General features: G+C 41.9%; 1 long non-coding RNA gene and 1 pseudogene across 1 annotated transcript in view; one reads left to right on the top strand and one right to left on the bottom strand.

Annotated features, from left to right (window-relative positions):
* Nucleotides 1–1,931: 1,931 nt before the first annotated feature.
* LOC142492101 (uncharacterized) overlaps nucleotides 1,932–6,909 on the top strand; it is a 6,855-nt gene continuing 1,877 nt past the window's right edge. Inside the window, exon 1 of the long non-coding RNA XR_012800740.1 lies at nucleotides 1,932–1,990. This is a non-coding gene — a long non-coding RNA (uncharacterized LOC142492101). The remainder of the gene's footprint in view (nucleotides 1,991–6,909) is intronic.
* On the bottom strand, nucleotides 5,359–5,432 carry LOC142494029 (U2 spliceosomal RNA; annotated as a pseudogene).

Raw genomic sequence — 6,909 nt, 5'->3', positions numbered from 1 at the left:
ATGACAATTCCTAATTAGCCACTTGGATAGTCAAGGGGTATAGATAGTGTTATTTTATTCATATATTAACCCATGTGTAGCCCTTAGTGGTTAGCTAGTCATGAAAACCCATAACTAGCTGAGCACTTGGGATACTAAGGGGTTAATAAGTAGTTAAAGATTTTACATGTAATTTTTTATCAACTATTCCATGTTGGTTTAGCTCATCTGGCCTTAGCATATATTGGGCATTATAATAGCCATTATATGTATATATACAGTAGGCAAGATAACACTAACACCAGCCTGGAGTAGGTGATAAAAGAATGCAGTATTTTTTGCGGATACTGATATTGTTATCGCGCACAATAAAAAAATGCATTAATTTTAGCGGTACAATGTTAATGAGTTGCACCATAAAAATAACGCATTTTTTTGCTGAATGTACACCATAATCTCATCTTAATTCACTACTTGAGTAACCAATTTGGGATTTCTATGAAAAAATGACAAAACAATTTTAAAATGTAAATAAGGTGAAATTTCCTTTACTCTACTAAAGAACATATAGCATTCTAATTAGAATATATTTTTTAGCCTTTACATTGCAAGCTTTGCTATATAAATTTTTTTTTTATATTTATTGCACTTGTGAATGTTTTTTTGCAGTCTGTGAGGCCAGCACCCCTGAGGCACACAACTTCATTCTAACATTTATCTGGTGAAATAAATGAAAACAAGTTTAAGGAAAAAGTAAAAAACACATAAAAACATACAACAAAAAAAAAACAACAACAGTTGTCTTGCAGGGGGTTAATAAACTGGACCATGCAATTCCTGCATAACTGTTTAACGTTATTTTACCTTTGTGAAATACTGCCACATTTTTCCTGTTAATTGCGTTTAATGGCACATATGGTCATGTCACTAGACTAAAAAATCTGTCCACAAAACCATTTTTCAAACTACTGCAGCTGAAAATCACATCTGATATCCATTATTCTATGGAAAAATTGACTACAACAAGAATATGTCAGTTGGGCTCTTTGCGTGAATAAAAAAGGAGCATTTTTTAAATCCATTGTTTTAATAATGTTACTCAATCTATGACACAGATACAGTTAAATACGTCAATCACTAAATGATGCCTGTGTCTACCCTTTAGATTTAATATCCGCCCTCAACAAGAAATGGTTTAGAAAAAGCACACTATAGATGTTTCACAAGTTTGTTGAAAAAGTCATGGCAGCCTTCAATGCTCTTTTAGGCTTTCTCATCTTGTCTGCTTTTGTTTCCTTAACCTGTGTCTAATCGTTTTTCCCATTAGGACTTTGCTGACAGGTCCAGTAATAACAAATTCCATAGGCACACAGATTTATTCAATCTAGAGATTACAGCAAAATGTAAATAGCAATTAGCAGATTGTGGGGCCTATGGACTAAGCGCCGGAAAAAAACCCGCTGGCGTGTTTAAATCGCCATTTTTGATAGCGTTGGTATTACGGTATGCAGAAAGTCAAGAATACCTGTGATAGCAACATTTGCAAAGCTGACGAGTATCCAGTGGTGTGATGATCGTCTCTCTGAAAACTAGGAAATGGCGCGGCATGTAAAAAAATATAAGTTTTTTCCCATTGTGCGCTAATCTCGCGAGACAACAAATTTCTCAAGAGGCCTACTTAAAGCTGCAGTTCAGTCAATATCCTGCATGTGTGTTTTTTTTAATAAATCAGTTCTGTAGTAAGAAAAAATACTTTTAACATTTTCTGTTTTTAAAAAAACAACTTTGAAAGACCAATTTTCTTGTATTCTATTTTAACAAGCATTTACTAAGGCACTGCCCCTTCATGTCCTGTCACAAGCCATGGCACACCCCTTTGTCAGCCCTGCCCTCCCTCTCTCTAAATGTGCACTAGCATGTGTCCTGTTATTTTCTGGTCACATGATCTTCCTCATAGTACATTCAAGGAAGCTGGAGAAAAGGGATCAGCCATGCATAGCAGCTCGGATAGGTGATTTCAAACTTATTACAGTGTTTATTCCATTCATTGCACGTGTATATAATGTAAAATTGTAATAATTCCATTTATAGCAAACTCATATATGTGAATATTATTTAGATGTATATGTATGTTACTGAAATGTGGAGTGAGTGTGTAGGTAAATACACACACAATACACTTCCACTGCATATATATGTGAAGTTATATGAGTAAAAAAGTGACAAAAACCCTCCATAGCAAGGCATATAGCAAATGGAAATATTACTGTATGCTCATTTGTATATATATATATATATACACACAAAAGAGAGAGAGGAGAGAGCGCACGCCCCATAGTGTAAAAACGTAAATTTATTGAGGGGAGGTGAAGGGGGGGATTAAAAATGCACTCACAAGGGTACAAGTTTTAAAAGCATATTGTGATATAATCACCACCATCCGGTAACTGCAACAGGTGCTGGAATAAATCCTCGGTCCCGAGATGGTATTGAACCACGTTGTTTGCAGGATGTCCTGGGCTTTCTGATGGTAAGAAGCGATTTCCAAAGATACCAGGAACACACTGCCCTGCTTGGAGTTCTCTGCGATATCCGGCGCTCGATTCAGTTAGTTGCTGCGCTCCGTGATGACGTAATGTCCTTGCGTCGACGTGATGACGCTCCCTGACACGTTTCGTCACACACGGGTGACTTTTTCAAACGTCATCACGGAGCGCAGCAACTAACTGAATCGAGCGCCGGATATCGCAGAGAACTCCAAGCAGGGCGGTGTGTTCCTGGTATCTTTGGAAATCGCTTCTTACCATCACCAAGCCCAGGACATCCTGCAAACAACGTGGTTCAATACCATCTCGGAACCGAGGATTTATTCCAGCACCTGTTGCAGTTACCGGATGGTGGTGATTATATCACAATATGCTTTTAAAACTTGTACCCTTGTGAGTGCATTTTTTACCCCCCCCCCTTCACCTCCCCTCAATAAATTTACGTTTTTACACTATGGGGCGTGCGCTCTCTCCTCTCTCTCTTTTGCAGATTCCATTCAGATGTGGTTAATCCTTTGAGAGCAGTGAAGACCCCCAACACCTTATTGCATTTTTATTTTCAATTTTTCATTGGACATTCCATTTGAGGACTCGTATCACCCTCTTTTCATTGTTTTTTATATTTTTTATATTTTTTATAATATATTTTTTTCATTGCTAATGTAACACTGTTTCAATTGCATCTATATTGGGTGTCACTTATCACCATTTCTATATTAATTATTATAATATTATAGCACACTATTCATATTAGATTCACATACACCCACCAGGATAGGCACTTAGTCGTTTTATTACACACATTTAAATACAATTTAAATTTAACACACCTACACATTCATACCCCTATAGGCACTGCTTTTTTGTTCTGTTTGTCAATATATATATATATATATATATTTATATACACACACACTTCAAATACGGATAGTGATTCACATAAATTATATATATATTCACTTTCTGGGAGTATAAAAGTCACTGTCCTGTTGTTCCTTTTTTTGTATCCATCATTGAATGGTATGCACCCTCCCTTTACGTTTATTTTATATTTTGTTTTTGTGTGTGTCCACACAGTTGTTGTATCATTTCCCAGAATCCCTCTCTGCAGTGTGTATTTGTATAGGTCTGTAGTGCATGTTTATAATGCTAGTCAATTGCAGACCAAGATAAAGAAGCAAAGGTGATCTCTGAACTGTCTCTTGTAAGACACCATAAAGGAGTCTTCTGTGAATTGTGCAATGTTCATACTGTAGCAAGCAGCGTAATCATTTATGGTGTCTAAGTAGGGGCAGTTGATAAGTTTTGCATCTCTGGAGATAGTATTGAGTTCTGTATACCTTTCAGCTTTCTTGACTTGTCTGCTGTAGTCTAGCTTCATATTGAACATCCCCTTTTGTGCAACATAACATTAAAACCCAAGGACATACTCACATTTTTTTATGTGGGGATACAAAAGTTATGTAAAACTTCCTTGCACCCTGTAACCTGGTGTGGTTAGTGTATAATTAAAATATATATTTATATATATTTTTAACGTCAAGACAGTGTAAAGTGCTGTATATCATGTGGGCGCTGTATAAATGTATATTTCCCTACACACACACCACTCACATTCAGGGACCATTTAACACCTAGTCATAAATCGCATACTGCACAAGGGGGGAAGGGATGGTCTGCAATAACAGACCACATTCCAGGGATGCACTGTTTTAAAGTAAAAACCCTTTTTTTGTTTCATTCATTGTAACATCGCCGGAAGAAGAGATCAGTGTATCTCGAAAGCTCGTACAAATAAAAGCATTTCGTTAGCCACAGAACGTTATCATCTATTCATTTTTGTGTGTGTATATATATATATATATATATATATGCAAATATAACTGTATGCTCATCTGCATGTCTTAGGCAGGTCTGCAACCCCGCCTTTCCCCATTATCACCCAGCATACAGCACTTCCACTGCAGCAAGGGATTCTGGGAAATGACATGCAAATGAGCACACAGTGTAACTTTTTGCCTCAATAACCATTTTTAACATGGTTCCCTATAGGCTTAAGCTTGCTGCATGGTCACAGCTTCGAGCACAGCCAGGGTTAAGGTGCATACCCAGAAAACCACCCACAGACAGCTTTTTTTTTTTTTTTTTGTAGCCTGGGTGGTGAAAAAGTGATTTCACCTCTAAAAACCGTGCTCATGGTCAAGTGAGACCAGGTGCGCAAAACTTGTGACTATAGGCTCCGGAGAGCTGCAAGTCCATGACATGGTCAGTCCTCTTCAGCCACAAGGGCCAGGAAAAGTCCTGATGTTACACCGACGTCGTCATCCGAAGAATCCGACGTCCATCCTGTTCCCTCCTAGTGCAGCAGATGCCGCAGGAGGGTCCAAGTCTTTAGGGCTTTCGGCTCACACCTACTCGCCCACCGCAGTCTTCTCCCGAGGGAATGGCGACCACCGACCAGCACACAGTCTTGCATTCTCCGAAGAAAATTAGGTGACTGATAACCCAAAAAAAACAAACCACAATCCATAGTGCGAGTGCTCCAGTGCGCTGTGTAATGCAGTGCAGGAAGTGCTCAAACGAAACAACAAAAAAGGTGTGCACAAGTGCACGCCAGACCCGGAAGCCTGGCGGGTAAAAAAATAGTGGCAAACCCCTCAGCGGAAGGCAATAAGGGGTGCCGGTGCAGAAAATGTAGGGGTGTGCAATTCTATCCGTGCAAAAGTCGAAGTGCGTGTGGCAACACTTGACTCCACCAGGTTAACCACTCCTGGGGTGCCGTGATAAAAATAGCCCGGGCTACATATCCGCCTTCTCAGCCCATGACCAGACCAAGTGATGCAACTAGTGCCATCCTTCACAGGACAGACACTACACTTGATCTTAGCCAAAAGGCCGAGAAGCGATGCACCTTAACCCTGGCTGTGCTCGAAGCTGTGACCATGCAGCAAGCTTAAGCCTATAGGGAACCATGTTAAAAATGGTTATTGAGGCAAAAAGTGACACTGTGTGCTCATTTGCATGTCATTTCCCAGAATCCCTTGCTGCAGTGGAAGTGCTGTATGCTGGGTGATAATGGGGAAAGGCGGGGTTGCAGACCTGCCTAAGACATGCAGATGAGCATACAGCTATATTTGCATATTTGCTTTCCTGTGGAGGGTTTTTGTCACTTTTTTTACTCACCATAACTTAACTCAGTATTATGGTTTGGCCTATCCCATAAGCCTCTCTTGCATTCCCAGTAAAATCAACCCCACACTGATGAGACCCATCAAGGTCGAAACAGCTGTCTGTGGGTGGTTTTCTGGGTATGCACCTTAACCCTGGCTGTGCTCGAAGCTGTGACCATGCAGCAAGCTTAAGCCTATAGGGAACCATGTTAAAAATGGTTATTGAGGCAAAAAGTGACACTGTGTGCTCATTTGCATGTCATTTCCCAGAATCCCTTGCTGCAGTGGAAGTGCTGTATGCTGGGTGATAATGGGGAAAGGCGGGGTTGCAGACCTGCCTAAGACATGCAGATGAGCATACAGCTATATTTGCATATTTGCTTTCCTGTGGAGGGTTTTTGTCACTTTTTTTACTCACCATAACTTAACTCAGTATATATATATATATATATATATATATATATATATATATATATATATCTTATACTATATTAGTGAAAGCACTGTATGTTTGCCTGCATGCATGCCTGCCTGCTGGATGTCCGGTGTCCCTAGCGGCAATCTCATTGGTCCCTTGGCCCGCCCCCGCACACCTCTCATTGGCCTCACACACTCACACCACCCCCTTGGCCCGCCCGCCCCCGCACACCTCTCATTGGCCTCACACACTCACACCACCCCCTTGGCCCGCCCCCCACACCTCTCATTGGCCTGAGGCGGAGTGACGGGCCAAAGGTCCAAAAAAATAAATAAAACACACACACACACACACACACACACACACACACACACACACACACACACACACACACACCTCTCTCCCCTCTCCAAATCACCTCTTCCCCCTCCCCAGCGGCATCACCTCTTCCCCCTCCCCAGCGGCATCACCTCTTCCCCCTCCCCAGCGGCATCACCTCTTCCCCCTCCCCAGCGGCATCACCTCTTCCCCCTCCCCAGCGGCATCACCTCTTCCCCCTCCCCAGCGGCATCACCTCTCCCCCCTCACCGCTCCAAATCACCTCTCCCCGCTCCAAATCACCTCTCCCCGCTCCAAATCACCTCTCCCCCCTCCCCGCTCCAAATCACCTCGCTTCCCACAGCTGCCACGCGGCGCGTAAGATGGCGGACCCCCTTCCTCCCTCGCGGCGCCGAGTCAGACGGTGGCGGCGCCCGGAAGTACAGGTAGGTGTCGCTGCCCACCTCCGGCGCCAAAC

The sequence above is a fragment of the Ascaphus truei genome, chromosome 4 (genome assembly GCF_040206685.1).
Source record: "Ascaphus truei isolate aAscTru1 chromosome 4, aAscTru1.hap1, whole genome shotgun sequence".
Taxonomy (NCBI): Eukaryota; Metazoa; Chordata; class Amphibia; order Anura; family Ascaphidae; genus Ascaphus; species Ascaphus truei.
The sequence above is the reverse complement of the archived record's forward strand: the minus strand, read 5'-3'. Positions and strand labels throughout refer to the sequence as shown.